This window comes from Arachis ipaensis, chromosome B8, assembly GCF_059453495.1.
Source record: "Arachis ipaensis isolate K30076 ecotype BB chromosome B8, ASM5945349v1, whole genome shotgun sequence".
Classification (NCBI taxonomy): Eukaryota; Viridiplantae; Streptophyta; class Magnoliopsida; order Fabales; family Fabaceae; genus Arachis; species Arachis ipaensis.
The window spans coordinates 126579567-126596747 of record NC_142443.1 but is presented as its reverse complement, the minus strand read 5'-3'; the positions used below and the strand labels follow the sequence as shown (position 1 = coordinate 126596747).

The 17181-nt window shown below is 33.7% G+C and overlaps 1 long non-coding RNA gene across 14 annotated transcripts; it reads left to right on the top strand.

The window, feature by feature from the left end:
- The first annotated feature begins 3324 nt into the window (after positions 1-3324).
- Positions 3325-11877, top strand: LOC110266041 (uncharacterized). Of its 14 annotated transcripts, none has more exons than XR_015895901.1 (5): positions 3325-3664; positions 4422-4507; positions 10087-10112; positions 10869-11026; positions 11316-11877. It is a non-coding gene; the product is annotated as an uncharacterized LOC110266041 (long non-coding RNA). The 14 variants fall into 14 exon arrangements; XR_015895900.1 differs by having other exon boundaries at positions 3325-3668; XR_015895910.1 differs by lacking the exons at positions 10869-11026; positions 11316-11877 and adding an exon at positions 10202-10220 and having other exon boundaries at positions 3325-3668.
- The last annotated feature ends 5304 nt before the right edge of the window (positions 11878-17181 follow it).

Below are 17181 nucleotides of genomic sequence, written 5' to 3'. Positions count from 1 at the left end.
AATTAAGATGTGACACATCATAAGAGTAATTTATATATTATTTTAGGGAAGATTGGATAAAATTCACCTATCCTAGTGTGTCAATACTTCATGTATTACTTTTTTATTTATTGTGTGTAAAAATAATAAAAGTAAAATTAGTTAAGGTGATAAGTAATTTATAATTTAATTAATAAATCTTAGGTTTAAATGTTGAAAATAGTAAAAAATTTATTGTGTCAATAAGATGAAGTATAAAACTCATTTTAAATGGTCAAACTCAAATAAGATATCACGTCAATTTTTTGGCCTAGTTTCTATTTTGGTTGAGAGGTTCGTCTATTGTCTGGTAAAGCACACGCAATTAACGTTGACAAAGAGATTAGAACCTTTATACCCACTCCTACAGTATTATATCCTTTTTTATTGTGTCAGTACTATAGAAGTTCAATACATAGTCCTGATTTAAAAAAAAGATAGTAGACGAGGTATCTAGCTGGTGGGATCTTTTTCTTACGGTCACGTCCTTTTCAGTATGATCATTGATAAGTATTTAAGTGTATACACGGAGTATACGAGTAATCAATATTAACAAAATAGGTTTCTTGTGATCCAAGTATATATAAAAGTTCAACTTTCAGTTGGTAATGACTGGTTGATAATGTTTCTTTTTTCCTACTTTATACCTATCCAATAGTTTTGCTGTTACAAATACCTGAGTAAATTCATTTGTGGTATAGAAAATTGTCATAGATGTATGTATTTGGAATATGATGTACATTTGTGGTATAGAAAAGTGTACGTGATACTATAAGAACCCAGTGCCAATGGCAGCAATAGTATAAAAAGTATGGAAAAGTTTTCAAGTATACCAGTACATCTTGGACGTTCTAAGTGCAGCATTGTAAAAACAAGTGCCCCACTATAATTTGAAATTTTTTTAGTTGTATATAATAATAATATTTATTTAATCGCATTAGATTATTAGATTTGACCCCACAATAATTTTTTACTCAACTTTTGATATTTAACCGTCAATTTAAGAATTTTATATTAGATATTCGTTAGAATGATCAATTCTCAGATTTAAACGAAATTAGTGTTATTTCTTAGAAATCAATTCAAAAGAGTATTATTTATCTTCTTTTGAAATTAGCTTTAATTTTTGCATAGCAATGACATTAATTGAAATAACTTTTTTAACTATGAATATCAATAAAAGTCTGCTTCTAGTTCTGTTGGGAAGTGAATTTTTAAATAATTGTTTAGTAATATATATAGAAAGAAAAAAATTTTGATGGTAGTATTAAGAAAAAAATTACTTAATTTTTTAAAAATATAAAACCTAAAACAATAGAATTCTAAATTATATATTATTATTTAAATTACTATTTTAGTATTTTAATTGGTATATTAGATATTTTGAAGGCTAACCGTATTTTACAATAATAAAATATAATCATAACAATAATCATGCTATATGTACATAAAAAATAACTACTCATATAAAATATATATTAAAATACAAAATACACATTGAAAATAAGTTAAACAATAATGTATTTATACACAACTATATAATAGTTAATAGAAAATTTAATATTTAATTTTTTTGTGTATATATTATTTTTAGGGCAAATCACAATAATAAGCTAAGGGGAGTAAAATTTTACACGAATTAGCCAAAACGAAAACTGCTTCATGAATCCACCAATGCACGTTTATATGTAGTTCGAACCAGCTAAATTCGAACTCCATTTCTACATAATTTGAACCAGGTGGGTTCGAATTATACACAAACACACGCACACACTAATTCGAACCAGGTGGGATCGAATTACACACAGTAATTCCTATGCTGTTAAAAAATTACACAATAAACGTGCATTGGTGGATTCACGAAGCAGTTTTCGTTTTGGCTGATTTGTGTAATTTTAGTCTGCCATTGACTTATATGTGTTTTTTACCCTTATTTTTATTATAAAAATTATTGTCATGTTATATAAATTTTGCCCCATACATTATAAAAATTTTCTGGATCTGTGAGTGAGTACATCAGTATTTCAGTTATTTTTAATCGTCGATCTTAATTATATATATTATATATATTTTTTGTAATTAAAATCAACAGCTAAAAATTACTGAAATACCAGTATACCGAAATACTTAAAAATTTTCCAAAAGTATGCTTGTAGTGCAACAGTGCAACCTTCTCTTTTTGAAGCGCAAGGATTTTCTTCCAGCTCTCTTGACCAACGTTTGAGGCCATTGATGTGATTCATAGTTAACATCCAAAATAATTTAGTAATTAACGTGGTTCTGAGTGAAGCATATGTCACTAACAAACAACAACAAATATTTCACTATGAAATATGAATTAGGTACAAATAAGTAATAACTCCATCTAATAAACCAAAATTTCTGATGAGATATAAAAATAATGACTAAACTACTCAAATCAAATTCAAGTCTCACATACACTCAAAATACTTATTGTTATTAAATCAATTGATGTATTTTCTCAATTCTCAAAAGAAGTAAATAAAAACAAAATAATTTTCACCAAATACAAATTAAATAGAAGACATAAAATTAACACAAATCTTCTTTAACCAAAAGAGATCAGATACACCAAACATTTGGTATACAAAATATAAAAATACACAAAATACAAGTCTAGAACTTCATTAACTACATTGGGGTATGGTGTATCTTTTATGTTTGGAATAGTTTTATTTATAGAGTTTTACAAATACTTATAGAAAGTCATCTACCACAGCATATCAACTATCAAACCATCAACCATTTAATATTTTTTTTTTATCAAAGATAGAAAACTCGAACTCCCAACCTCTTAATTGAATATGGGAAGATTATGCCATTTGAACTATAACTCATTGGCAACCATTTAATATTATTATTATTGATTATGCTATATATTTGTAAAATTTTCTAAAATTCTCATGATCTTATTTCATAAAAATAAATATCTAGATATTATAACAAAAAAATAAAAAAATAAGTAAATAAAAGTAACTAAAAAATCTAGAAAGATAGTATCTAGAAAAAAAAGTATAAGTAGATAATGAAAATATTAAACAATGTGAATAATGGATATATCGGATGTTCAATTCACTTGGTGTGCGGATGGTTATTCTAATATTAAGATTTAGGTGAGTAATTTGAAGTGTAGTGTGTTTTACTTGAATTGGGCTAATTTTAGAGCCCGTTATTCATATTGTTCAAAAAAGTCATTGGTTACCTAACATAACCCTATCTAAAAATATCTATAATATCCAAGAACTAGAATTCTCTCTAATAATTAAAATTTATATTAGAGTTCAAAAAATCCTCTTCTTAATTTTTAAGACTGAGTCACTGAATCAAAGAGAAGAGAAGAGAATGGTGACAAAATCTTAAATTCTCCACTGCCGGTTCTGCCACCGTTGCAGTCGTCGGTTCTGCTATCGTTTCTGCCACAGTTGTCGCAGGAAGCTTCTTAATTGAGTCACCTCTTCTATCAACCTTATGGTTTTAGATCTGTTTGCTTTGTAGTTACGGTTGTCGCTGCAGTTTCTGTCGTCGTTGTTGCCGCAATTTTTGCATCGTTTTTGCTGTAGTTGCTGCAGTCGAAAGCTTCTGAATCGAGTCACTGTTTCAGATCTGTTTTCTCTTTCGAGCTGCTGTTGGTATTCTTCTTCTTCTTCTCCATATTTCACTTGTCCCTGTTTCTTAAATATATGCTATTAGAGTTAAAATCTTATACCAATGAGATTGTTCTGTTCTTCTTCAATGGTGAATCCTACCTTAGTCACGAATGTTGCCATGCATTGCTTACTTCTTTGGGTTTCACTGTTGAAGAAACTGATATCTTACGAGACTAATGGGATGCTGCTGCTACTTCTGATTATGATTCAGCTCCTACTTCCGCACTTCTTCCACCTGCAAAATGCCTTATACAGATAAATAAAATATATATAGTGGAGAAATATTTGAGAATTTATTGATCTTTGTATTTGCTATGCTCTTATATGAACGTTTTGTCATGGATCTTAATTTATAAACTAATAATATTTTCCCATACATGGTAATAGAGATAGAAGTTTAGTTAAATTATATTTTATTTTCTTCCGTTAGTACTTTGTTCCAATTTTTTGATTCACACTTTATATAATTGTGTTATTAATAATATAATTAAACTAGCTAATTGATAAATAAGTAGCTGAAACTTTGGTTTGTAGTATTTTTTTATTACTCAGTGCTGAAACGCTTTGATATTCACAAAATTTTTCTTTTTGCTCTTTTATTTATCTGAAGTGTTACATTGAAAATCACCACCAATAAATATGATCTAATTTTCTAAAGCAATTCAAAGCAGGCTGATTGTTTTTACAACTTTTGTTTCTCGTTAGTTGCTCTGACATTGATATTGTTTGACCCAGGTATGGAGAATCTGGCCTTTGGGACAACCAATTCATCAGTTTATGAATGCATTCACTGACCGTGATTTTGATTTTTTAATTCTCAGGTACTTTACACTTTCTTTTTTGTTTAAATCAAATTTAAGAGCATATACTTATGATGAACATTAGTTCCATCTGGTTTCCTTTTATGATAAACTTTCTTTTCTCAACCACTTCTCACTTTTACTGGGATGTGCATTTTCTATTTGGTTGTCTTCTGGTTATAATGATCAACCCTTGCTCCTTTTGCGAGAATATTGAGTCTAGGAATTGGAGATACAATGATATTTGGCCTACATGGTTATTGATTATGCTTTATGAAGGATAAATAAACTGTGCATTATTATTATTATTATTATGGAAAAAGGTGTTGTTCAGTTGTTGTTAGTAGGGCTGAAAGTGAGTCGAGTCAAGCTCAAGCTCGGCTCACGAAAATTGAGCTTGGCTCACGGCTCGACTCATTAACAATCGAGCATATTTCTTAAGTTCAAGCTCGGCTCACCAAAAGCTCACGAGTTGGCTCGAGCTCACGAGTTGGCTCAAATAAGAGAAACATAGATACATAATCTATAATTTTATATCAATAAATTATAACTTATATATTTTTAAAAATATTTGAAAAGATCAATTTTATATATTGTTTATCTATCAATAAATTATAAATTTTTTATTTATGTCCTATATTAAAATTATATGTAAAAAATAAATATAAATATTAAATAATTAAGTGTTGGAAATACATGTATGCCCTAGATCCAATCTGTTATTGGCTCTAGTGCAAGTGTGTATGTCCAACATTAAGATTGTTATAATATATATAATCGAGCCAGCTCATGAGCTAATGAGTTGAGCTTATCCAAGCTCAAGCTCGGCTCATTTAATTTATGAGCTCAATTTCAGGCTCAAACTTGGCTCACCAGCTCACGAGCTTAACTTATCGAGCTGTTAACGAGTCGAGCTCGAGTTGGCTCTTGGCTTGACTCACTTCTAGCCCTAGCTGTCAGTTTTGACTATTTTGTACATGCATCATTAATTGGGCACAAGTATGGTGTTCTAAGGTGGAGTAAAACTGGCAGTAAGTATTATTTTTTCTTAATGATCTTTAACTTCTGTTTGTTTGTGTAAAATCCAGTAAAACGGTAATTAATTAAATAATAAATTAAATAAAAGTAAATATGGTTAGAAAATTTAGCAATTAGAATTTGATAATTTAAATATGGTATTTGGACTCAGTGAATTTTTCTGAGTCGAAAAACATAATTTTCTGCGTAAAAACGTGCACTAGAATTTTGACCAGCAGTACCGATCGAGATCTGTCTGGTACTGCAACTGAGAAAATTGATTATAAATAAATAATGTTAAGAAATTAGGATTTATAATTAGGGAATGTAGAAATATTTAAAATGCGATTTAAAATACTAATACTAAAGATTTTGGCTCAAAGCTGGGCCAACGGACTAAACCAAGTGAATTGGGCCCAAGTGGATCCAAGCCCAGCATATATAGGCCTTAACTTAAGGCCATTTAGCCACCACAACCCTCATTTAGTGTGGTTGTTGCTGAAATGAAAAGAGAGATGAGAAGAGAGAAACCCTAACTCTCTTTGATCTTCAAATCATCATAACTTTCTCTCTAGAACTCCGATTGACGAGCCGTTTGTGGCCACGCGTTGCTCTTCGCCTCCTCTTCGAGTCAATCTAAGTTTTGTGGTGAGTATCTAACTTTTCTCTTCCCAGTTTCGATTTTTCTCTTATATTTCGAATTTGGTTTGGGTTTTGAGGAAATCTTGTGATTTTGGTTGTTTAGGAGTTTTCTAGTATGAGTCATTGGTGATATTCATCACAAAATTTCGTAGGTTAAGGTAAGAAACCCTCTAACCCTTGTGATTTATCATTTTTATGAACCCTAGGTTGATGTATATATGTGAAATTGGTTATGTTAGTGTATTTGGTGATTTTGGTGCACAATTGGGAGGCTGGTGTTGCTTGTGGAGCCTTGGTGAGGCTTGAAGCTAAGAGTTGGTGGAGACTCTCAAGAAGAAGCTCAATTATTTTGGCTACAAGAGGTACGATTTAAGTCTCATTTAAGTACGGTGTGGTGTGATGAGAATTCCTAGGCTAGATGCCCCTAGGATTAAGTTTGGATTGTGTAAATGGTTGGTACTAATATGCATAGTTGATATGTAATGTAAATTAATGATTGGATTGAGAATTGTGTGAATTGTATGTTTGGTGTGTTGAGAATTTGATGAATTGGATAATGAGTATTAGTTTGTGGAATATGCATTTAAATTGTGAATTTGGGCTAGAGGTCGTGAATTTTGGGCCGTAGGCCGGAAAGAGGTAAGGAAGGTAAGTTAATGTGTGTGTTTTGTGATGATATAAGAGATTGGATGGATCTTTGATATTGAATGTGTGAATAATTGGTTTGATTATTGAACAGTAAGGTTTGAGAAATTGAGGTGTGGAATTTGATAGTTTTGGGTGAAATTATATGGATGACGTAGGTTTGGTTTTAGTTGAGTACGTAATGTGAATGTGATTGGGTTGTGGTCATTTGGATGAGTGGAAATGAATTTGACTTGTGAGCATTGGAAAAATTGGTGATTTCTATTTTTGGGTAGAAACTGATTTTTGACCAACTTTGGCAGTCCGTAACTCGGTCTACGGAGTTTGGAATTCTTCAAAATTGGATTTTTATGAAAGTTTATTCAACGATCTTTCCAACGGTTCAGAAATAGATGAAAAAGAAATTTTGTAGAAGAAGTTATGTGTGTTGGAAGTTGGGGTTTAAAAATGTAATTCTGCAGCTTTTTAACTTAGTAAAAATTTTGGAATATCAAGCTTCCACGCGCACGCGTGGCTGACGCGCACGCATCAATCTCGATTCTTACTCACCCACGCGTGCGCCTGACTGACGCGTACGCATCGCTGCACTGTTGCGAGTAGCACAAAACACACCCACGCGTACGCGTGCGCATCGAGGGACGCTCACGCGTCACTCTACTTTTTCAGCCTTCCACGCATGCACGTGGGCGATGTGCACGCGTGACCTTGTTTTCGGCAGAAATTGATTTTTTGAGTTTTAAAGTCGAATTTCAGACTTCTAAGCCTCCACTTTCATCCTTTAAGCCCTAAATGTTTATAGTATGCCTAGTAATGAAAAGAAGTTAGGACATGTGGTAACTTGTGGATGAAGTAAAGTGAGAACCAATGATGAATAATGAGTAATGATAATTGTATGAGTTGATAAGGATGAAGGTGAAAGTACTGTGTACAGTATGAGCCGGATGGCTGTGATAAGAATTGAATTATGGCTGAGTATGTATATGTATATGATTAATGACTAAATGATGTAATTGAATAATGATGATGATTATTGAATGAGATAATTTGAGCTCCATGGGTAGACGCAGTGGTGTTGATTCCACTTGCTCCGGGTTTGGTTTGCAACTCCTGGGGTAGATGCAGTGGTTAGCCCCCACTTGCTCCTAGTTGAGGTTGATTTGAGATTTGAGAAATTATCTGAGTTTTGGATTTCCTTGGGTAGATGCAGTGGGTCGGCTCCACTTGCTCCAGGTTGAGATCCGAGATTCTGCTGACCCTATGTCGTAAGCATGGCTGGACACTGTGAAAGTTCCGGATGAGCTCGCCCCTGTGAATAAACACTAGTGTGGGTGTTGTGTGATTATGATTATGATTGTGGATAACTCGAGTTAGGAATGCACGACAGAGGGACAGTCCAACGGTTAGCTACCAGGACTTGTCGGGTTGGCTTTATAACCGACAGATGAGACTCATCAGGCATAGGGTAGGCATATATGCTATATCATATATGCTATGTTACCTGATTATGTGCTACTTGTTTGACTTGTACTTTAATTGTGTATTACTTGCCTGTATTGCTTGTGTTTGTACAACTGAGAGGTTCCTCATGCTGGTGTCGGTAGACGCTGAGGGCTGTTCTTGATGAGATGAGTTGATGATGTAATTGAATAATGATGATGATTATTGAATGAGATAATTCGAGCTCTCTGGGTAGACGCAGTAAAGTGATTTCACTTGCTCCAGGTAGAGAATGAGATAATTTGAGTTCCCTGGGTAGATGCAGTGAAGTGATTTCACTGCTCTAGGTTGATATTGAGATAATTTGAGTTCCCTGGGTAGACACAGTGAAGTGATTTCACTTGCTCCAGGTGAGAATATGAAATATTGATATAGAATTGTTGAGACAAAGTAACTGGTGATGGTTTGGCTTATGATTCCGATTCTGATTTGTCGTAGAGTTAGAAAGTTGGGAAGCATAAGGAATATGAATTAAATTTAGCATTCCTTTATGATAATTGCCTATTTATGGATTAGCGAGAACATAGAATGAATATTTGGTGAAAGGAAGTCTAGGATGCTTAGTGAGTTTTTATTACAATACATTGTATTTATTTGGCACTTTTACTGTACTGAGAACCCATGGGTCGGGAGTTCTCATTCCGTATATATCTCTTGTTTTTCAGATGCAGGTCCAGGTGCTCAGAAGTGAGCTGTGGTTCATCTAAGAGGTGGCGAAGAATTTTATATTCTCTACTTTATATTTTGCTTAGAATCTTTCCACCTTTATTTGGAAAAACTTATATTATGTATTAGACTCTTTTAAACTTGCCTATAGAGGCTCTTATGTTTTTTTTGGGAGAGATTAGGATACTGTTGTCAACTACTTTCATACTATACCCTAGCCGGCTTAAACTTCGCGGGTCGCGACTAGTGGCTATTTACTTATGTTATATATATATCTATATACTGTCATTCTCTTATTCTCCTTTATACCTTTATTTATATATCGCTTTCGGCTTCACGCTTTAACTTTTAGTTGTCGATACGTGAGTGATACGACTTCGCAATTTTATTTTTACTCCTTTCAGGCTTCTCGATTAATACTCCTTTCAATTATACTTATAATTATGTATTAAAAATTCACCTGAGAGTCATACCACCATAATATCATTGACTTATGACTCGAGTATAAGGATTTGAATATTAGGGTGTTACAATTTGCGTTATATAATTTGATATGAATAGCAGCTTTTCTACTTCTTAGTAATGAAACTTTGTTGACGGCAATGGTGTTTTTTAAAAAAGGTCATCTAAACGGAATTGTGTATTTGAGTTTTTTTTGTCCGAGTCATAGTTTTTATTCATATTTTTGTTAGAAATTTAAAACTTGTTAAGTTTTTTTAAATAAAATTACTAAATTGATGATAAATAAAATTTTAAATAAATATATGTTCAATTTTTATTATGCTGGTAGAAAAATGTAAAGAATTTTCTTATCTTGGATTTGCTGTTTTATGATGCTTTTGCACATTTATTTTGGTTCAGGATTTTGTAAGGTTAGTAATAGCATATGAGGTGTTCCTAAATTGGATATTATAAATGATGAAATTTTTTTGATTTATTATCAGTTTGTGCATACCTTCTACCTGATTTTCTATCCTCTTATTCATGTTTTAGTGTCTTCTTTTATTTAATTTAATTGATCATATTATTTTTTAATTTTTTGACAGATAATAATTATAAATAAAATGAATATTGATTTGTATTCTGTTTTGTTTTGATATGTTTCCCTGTGGTACTGATGAGGGCATATCTAGTGATTTTGATTCTGATGACTATTCAGGTATAGCACCAACTTATCTCTTAAATTTAATGAGTTATTAATTTATGATTTACTTGCTCAAACATTGTTCTATTGTTTGATTTGTACAGAGAGTAATGAGGAAGAGGCTACATTGAATTTCAAAGATAATGGTTGATAGTTCTACTCAATCCAAAATGTATTATTTACTTGTAAAACAATATTATATACAATTAAATTTGGAACTATTAACATTGAAATTTTTTTTATATATAAAGTTATGTCTTATATGAAAGAATTGTGTTATGAAAGATTTAGTTTTTAAATTTTGATATTAAAAAATAAATTTTTAATTTAAAGGTATGTAAATGAGATGAGATTAATGAATGTTTTGAAATTAAGAATAAATAAATAATTACAGAATTTGTGTAGATTTGAAAATCTCACAAATAGTTAATTTTTGTTAAATCAGAAAATTAATTTGTGAAAATTTTAAACTGCCACAAAAGTGATTTAAAACCACCACATAAATCCAATATAAAATCCTCACTAAACACACGCAAAACTCCCACTGAATAGATCGTGGAGGTTTTTAAAAACTCTCACAAAAGACCTCGTGGCACCTCAAATTTTGGGAATTTTAGAAATCCCTCACAAACCATTTGGTGGAGATTATAAACCTCCATAAATAAGAAAAAAAAAATCACAAATAAATAAAAACCTTGTAGTGAGACTTGTGGGAAGTTGTACACGAAGGGTTCATTATGCTAGATAATCAAGCAACACTTTCCGTTGCAGAAAAGAAGAAATTGAAAGAAGAGCAACAAGGAAATTATATTGCTCTATGCTTCCTCCAACAAGCTGTAACGAAGACAATCTTCTCAAGGAGAAGAGGAATATCGTTAGCTAAGGAAGTGTGGAAAAACTTGGAGCAAGAGTTCAGAAGCGACACAAAGGTACGCACAATCCTCCTTCAATCTCTAAGGAATCAATATGTAAATATGAAAAATGAAAGATTTTGAGAAAATAAAAATTTACTCTACAAGATTAATGAGCTTAGTAACTGAAATGAAAGCTTATGGAGAGGACTTGTTGATGAGCGGATAATTTATACGCTTTTTGGCATTGTTTTTAGTATGTTTTTAGTAGGATCTAGTTACTTTTAGGGATGTTTTCATTAGTTTTTGTGTTAAATTCACATTTCTGAACTTTACTATGAGTTTGTGTATTTTTCTGTAATTTCAGATATTTTCTGGCTGAAATTGAGGGACTTGAGCAAAAATCAGATTCAGAGGTTGAAGAAGGACTGCTGATGCTGTTGGATTCTGACCTCCCTGCACTCAAAGTGGATTTTCTGGAGCTACAGAACTCGAAATGGCGCGCTTCCAATTGCGTTGGAAAGTAGACATCCAGGGCTTTCCAGCAATATATAATAGTCCATACTTTGGCCAAGAATTGACGACGTAAACTGGCGTTCAACGCCAGCCTTCTGCCCAAATCTGGCGTCCAGCGCCAGAAAAGGATCCAAAACCAGAGTTGAACGCCCAAACTGGCACAAAACCTGGCGTTCAACTCCACAAATGGCCTCTGCACGTGCTACACTTAAGCTCAGCCCAAACACACACCAAGTGGGCCCCGGAAGTGGATTTATGCATCAATTACTTACTCATGTAAACCCTAGTAGCTAGTTTATTATAAATAGGACCCTTTACTAGTCTTTTTGACCATCTTTGGTCTCAGTTTAATCTATTATTCATCTTAGGAGACTATTGATCACGCTTTAGGGGGCTGGCCATCTCGGCCATGCCTGGACCTTCACTTATGTATTTTTAACGGTAGAGTTTCTACACTCCATAGATTAAGGTGTGGAGCTCTGCTGTTCCTCAAAGATTAATGCAAAGTACTACTGTTTTCTATTCAATTCTTCTTATTTCTCTTCTAAGATATCTATTCGCACCCAAGAACGTGATGAAGGTGATGATTATGTGTGACGCTCATCATCCTTCTCCCTTATGAACGCGTGCCTGACAAACACTTCTGTTCTACATGAAATAAGCTAGAATGAGTATCTCTTAGATCTCCTAACCAGAATCTTCATGGCGTAAGCTAGAATGATGGCGGCATTCAAGAGAATCCGGAAGGTCTAAACCTTGTCTGTGGTATTCTGAGTAGGATTCAATGATTGAATGACTGTGACGAGCTTCAAACTCGCGAGTGCTGGGTGTTAGTGACAGACGCAAAAGGAGGGTGAATCCTATTCCAGCATGATCGGGAACCGACAGATGAATAGCCGTGCCGTGACAGGGTGCGTGAGCATATTATTCACTGAGAGGAGGGGATGTAGCCACTGACAACGGTGATGCCCTTGCATAAAGCCAGCCATGGAAAGGAGTAAGACTGATTGGATGAAGATAGCAGGAAAGCAGAGGTTCAGAGGAACGAAAAGCATCCCCATTCGCTTATCTGAAATTCTTACCAATGATTTACATAAGTATTTCTATCCCTATTTTATTATATTAAATTCGAAAACACCATTATCACTTTATATCTGCCTGACTGAGATTTACAAGGTGACCATAGCTTGCTTCATACCAACAATCTCCGTGGGATTCGACCCTTACTCACGTAAGGTATTTCTTGGACGACCCAGTGCACTTGCTGGTTAGTTGTATCGAAGTTGTGACAATTATGAATTAAGATCAAAGCACCAAGCTTTGGAGCCATTACCAGGGATTGTTTGAGCCTGGACATCACAATTTCGTGCACCACTTGTCCAATAAAAAAGATAGTGAAAAAATACTTATTAGTTTGCCTTCCGAATTCGATCTTAAAGTGCTGCAATTGAGGAAACTAAGGATTTATCAACACTAACACTAGCAGAGTTAAGAAGTCACTACACGCTTTTGAACAAAAACTAGCAAGTCGAGATGATGAAGATTCAATAGAAAATACATTTCAGTCTAAGTTCAATATAAAATCTCAGAATCTAAATAAAAGAAGAGAAAAAAGACAAAAATATTCTAAAAGTTCAGACGCTTCTAGAAAAATAGAAAATAAAACTCAAGATAGGAGGCAATATTCTCCATGTGGCATATGAAAGAAAACCAACCACCTAGAGAAGGATTGTTGGCATCGTGGGAAACCACAATGTCGCAATTATAAAAAGTTTGGGCATATGGAGAAAGACTACAGGATGATGATTAATCATCGCACAAACTTCTCTGAAAAAAAAATGACAGGGAAGAGTGGCTCTTTTATGCAACATCACAAGAAGAGTGCAAGAAGAAAGGTAACATATGGTATCTCGATAGTGATTACAGTAATCACATGACAGGTGATCAAATCCTATTCAGTGACATCAATAAATCTATTCGATTTGGCATCAGACTTGGAGACAGAACGATCATGCAAACGAATGGCAAAGGTACAATCATCGTCCACACCAAGACAGGAAAAACTAAAAAGAAAAATTAGAAGACTTCTAGCAATAGTGAAAATGAAGAACATGAGATTTCCACTAAAATGGAGTTATATCATAGAAACTGCATTAAAGGCACAAGAAGATAATTCATGGCTATGGCATCGAAGATTTGGTCATTTTCACTTTCATGGATTAAAGCTGCTACATCAAAAGCAATGAATGAGAGATCTACCAAGCATCACAGAGATTAATCAACCTTGTGAAGGATGCTTACTTGGCAAGCAACATCATCAATCATTTCCTTCTGAAAGAGCTTAGCGAGCCAAGGAGATGCTTGTATTGGTTCACACTGACGTTTGTGGTCCAATGAAGACCCCATCACTCAATAACAATAGGTACTTTATTCTTTTCATCAATGATTATACTAGAATAACGTGGGTATATTTTCTACATGAAAGATCAAAGGTTTTTGGCATCTTCAAGAAGTTCAAGTAATACGTAGAAAATCAAAGAGGTTGTAACTTCAAGGTACTTCGTAGTGACAGAGGAATTAAATACACTTCCAAAGAATTTAATAAATTATGTGAAGAAGAGGGTGTCGAGTGTCAACTCACAGTGGGATATGCTCTTGAGCAAAATGAAGTATATGAGAGGAAAAAAATAGAACTATGATAGAGATGGCACGCTCAATCCTCAAGGAGAAAAATCTGTGAAACATATGCCGGGTAGAAGCTGTTTACACAACAGTATACCTACTAAATCATTGTCCCACTAAGGCAGTAGAAAATAAAACTCCAATCGAAGCATGGAGTGGATGAAAACCTTCCACAAAGCATCTAAGAGTCTTTGGATGTATATGCGATGTCCACATTTCTACACAAAAAAGAAGCAAGCTCGTTGAGACAGAATCTTCCTTGGGTATAGTACACAATCAAAAGGATATTGTGTTTATAACTTGCAAATGAAGAAATTCATAATCAGTCGAGACGTGGATTTTGACAAAAATGCTTTATGGAATTAGGAAGTTGAAAAAGTTAAGAAAGGAAGCATTGATGTATTACAGCAACCACCTACAAGACTAGAAGAACAAGAACGTGAAGAAGTAAGCACAACTACTCCAACAGTAGAAGCAACCACTGATTCTCTTCCAAGAAAAACTAAGCCTCTACAAGATATATAAGAAACATATAATTTTGCTAAGATCGAGCCTACAAGTTTTGAAGAAGTAGAAAAGTAAGAAGAATGGAGAAATGCCATGGAAGAAGAAATCAAGATAATCGAGAAGAACAACACATGGGTGTTGGTAGATCATCGTCCTTCAAATAAAGATGTCATTGAAGTCAAATGGATATACAAGACTAAGCTCAATCTTGATGGATCCATTCAGAAGCATAAGCCAAGGTTCATAGCTAAAGGATATGCACAAATTCTCAGGATAGATTACATAGAGACATTTGTACTTGTAGCTCGCCTAGATACAATAAGAGCACTCATTGCACTAGCCACCCAAAAACAATGAAAGATCTATCAATTTTGGACGTAAAATTTGCCTTTCTCAATGGAGAACTAGTGGAAGAAGTATACGTTGATCAATCATAAGGGTTCATTGTAGAAGGACATGAAGACAAGGTGCTAAGGCTAAAGAAAGTACTCATGGACTCAAGCAAGCTCCGCGAGCATGGTACAGTCGAATTGACAAATGTTTCATTGATCATGAATTCAGGAGGAGTAAAAGTGAGCCTACACTCTACACAAGACACAAGGTAATTCAAACACTCTCATAGTTTTCTTGTATGTGGACAATCTTATCTACACAGGAAACAATGAGACCATGATCGAAGAATTCAAAGAATAAATGAAATAGACATTTGAGATGACTGACTCAGGATTAATGCACTATTTTCTTGGCATTGAGGTAAGCCAAAATGAAGACAAAATTTTTATCTCGCAAAAGAAATATACTGAAAATTTGCTACAAATGTTCAAGATGAATAATTACAAAACAGTATCTACTCCTCTAGTCCATAATGAGAAATCACAAAAAGAATATGGATCTGGAGAGGCAGATGCTTTGTAATAGAGAAGTCTAATTGGAAGTCTCCTTTATCTAACTACCACAAGACTCAACATCATGTATGCAACAAGTCTACTATCAATATTCATGCAAAAGCCAAGTCAGAAGCACTATGGAACTACAAGAAAGATCTTAAGATATCTATAAGGTACAAAGGATGATGGCATTCACTATGAATCTACTGAAGATCCAAAACTACTTAGATATACTGATAGTGATTGGGCAAGATCAATTGACGACATAAAAAGTACTTCTGGATATGCATTTACATTAGGATCAGGAGTATTATCTTGGGCATAAAAAAAGAGAAACTGTGGCTCAATCATCTGTTGAAGCTGAGTATGTTGCATCCGCAAATACTACTAGTTAAGCAATATGGCTGAGGAAAATATTCGAAGACATAGGAGAGCAACAAGAAGAACCAACAACTATGTTGTGTGATAGCAAATCAGCAATAATAATGGCAAAAAATCTAGTCTATCATAGTAGAACCAAACACATTGCTATCAAGTATCATTTTATACGAGAAGCCATATTGGAGAAAAAGATAAAGATCAAGTATTGCAACACAAATAAGCAACTGGCTGACATCTTCACCAAGCCATTACCAAGATCAAAGTTTGATTTATTTCGAGAGATGCTTAGAGTTACACAAATATGCATCAAAGAGGAGTATTGATTACATTACACATTTGTGAAATTTTCTAGAATTCTCATGATCTTATTTCATAAAAATAAATATATAGATATTATAATAGAGAACTCTAAAAAATAAGTAAATAAATGCACCAAACTAAATTCAAATCCAAATCAAAATCAATTAATTCATTGTTTGCACACTCAAAAAACTTTAAAGTTTAAAATCTATACTCGTGGACACTAGTCAAGCCATTTTTGACTAAGAACCTGAAGCAGCAAGTAGCATTCTCAGTCAACATGTAACTGCTAAAGTAACTAAAAGAACATTGATTAGCATCAAACAAAATGCAAACTACAAGAAGCATAGAAGAGAAATATGTAATACAAAGCATACCACAACTTTGATCTTAGCAACATTGCTTGCTCTCTCTTTATCTGTTGAGGAACTCCTAAGGACTTGGCTCTCAGACAAGCCGCGGAATTTGTTTCCAAGTCTGCTACCACCGAGAATGTCCGCAGCTGAGTCATCAAACAAAGTTTTGTCCCTGAATATTACCATAATTTAAACACTCATTTTGTGAAACATTAAGACATCCATTGAGAGAATCAACTCGGAATTTCCAGCCACTTTACATGCTAAAAAAATAAACCAACCAGCAATTAAGAAACAACCATTAACATTAATATTATGCTCAATAAAATAACTTAGCTTAATTTCAAACTAAATTGAATTAAAACAAAACTTCTATGCTTAACTTTTTACATAGAGACAATATGTTCAGCTAAATGACTCTTTGATTTATAATAGAAAATAAGCTTAATCCGAACACACACCGTAACCGAACCTCAGTGGGTGAGGTGGGGGACGGCGCAGCGGATGCAAGCGGAGAGGAGAACATGGAACAACAGCGGATGACAGAACAGGAACCGACGACGACGCAGAACTATTTTCTCCTAACATTTCTAAAACAAAATCT